Below are 821 nucleotides of genomic sequence, written 5' to 3' on the forward strand. Positions count from 1 at the left end.
AAGAAACTGGGAGGAGTCTGTCCTTATTGGGAGAATTAGTATAGCCATCATTTCCCAGATTTCATTGCTCTTGACAGGTATCGCCTCAGGCAGGGATGTGAACCCCATTTACTGCTCAGGAAGCAGAGGCTCAGATCATCCGAAGAGGTGGGAGGGAGGCCATGTGTGCCAGACTCCAGAGCTAGAGCTCAGTGGCAATGCCTCTGGTATATCCCTGGGGTCAGAGAAGGGAACAAGGTGGGGGCAGATGTACTCTTTCAGCATCAGGCCCTCCTGCAATTAGCTCACTCAACTCTCATTACAACCCTACCAGGCATGGCTTCGTTACTGCACCCATTTTGTAGATGAAGAAACTGAGGCTCAAGGGAATAAAGGAATGTCTTGCCACCCAAGATAGCAGCAAAAGGGTCTATTAATTAGGAGGCTGCCTAATTCTTAAGCCTTCCTGGGGAGTGGCTTGCATCCTCATAGGGGAGACCGGTCCACCCACGTGTAACAATTAGCAGGAAGGGAAAGGCAGGAAGGATGATGGGGAAGTGCAGACTGGGCCCACCTTGGTGGGAACCAGGCATGGGACAGGGACAGGGTGCCCGTAATACTCTGTCCATGGCTTGGCTCTAGGGTGTCCCCATGACCTAAGTGCATCGCTGCTCCCACCATCCTTGGCGATTCGTTGGGGTTGGAATGACCCGGGCATGTTGGTCACAGCCAATGGGCATCACCTGTAGAAGCTGCAGGATGGCGCCGTACGCTGGAGGGTGAAGCCTCAGCAGCCAGGTCACCACCTACTCCTTACTATGGGCAAGTGGGGCCATGTAGGC

Source organism: Canis lupus, chromosome 26, assembly GCF_011100685.1.
Source record: "Canis lupus familiaris isolate Mischka breed German Shepherd chromosome 26, alternate assembly UU_Cfam_GSD_1.0, whole genome shotgun sequence".
Classification (NCBI taxonomy): domain Eukaryota; kingdom Metazoa; phylum Chordata; class Mammalia; order Carnivora; family Canidae; genus Canis; species Canis lupus.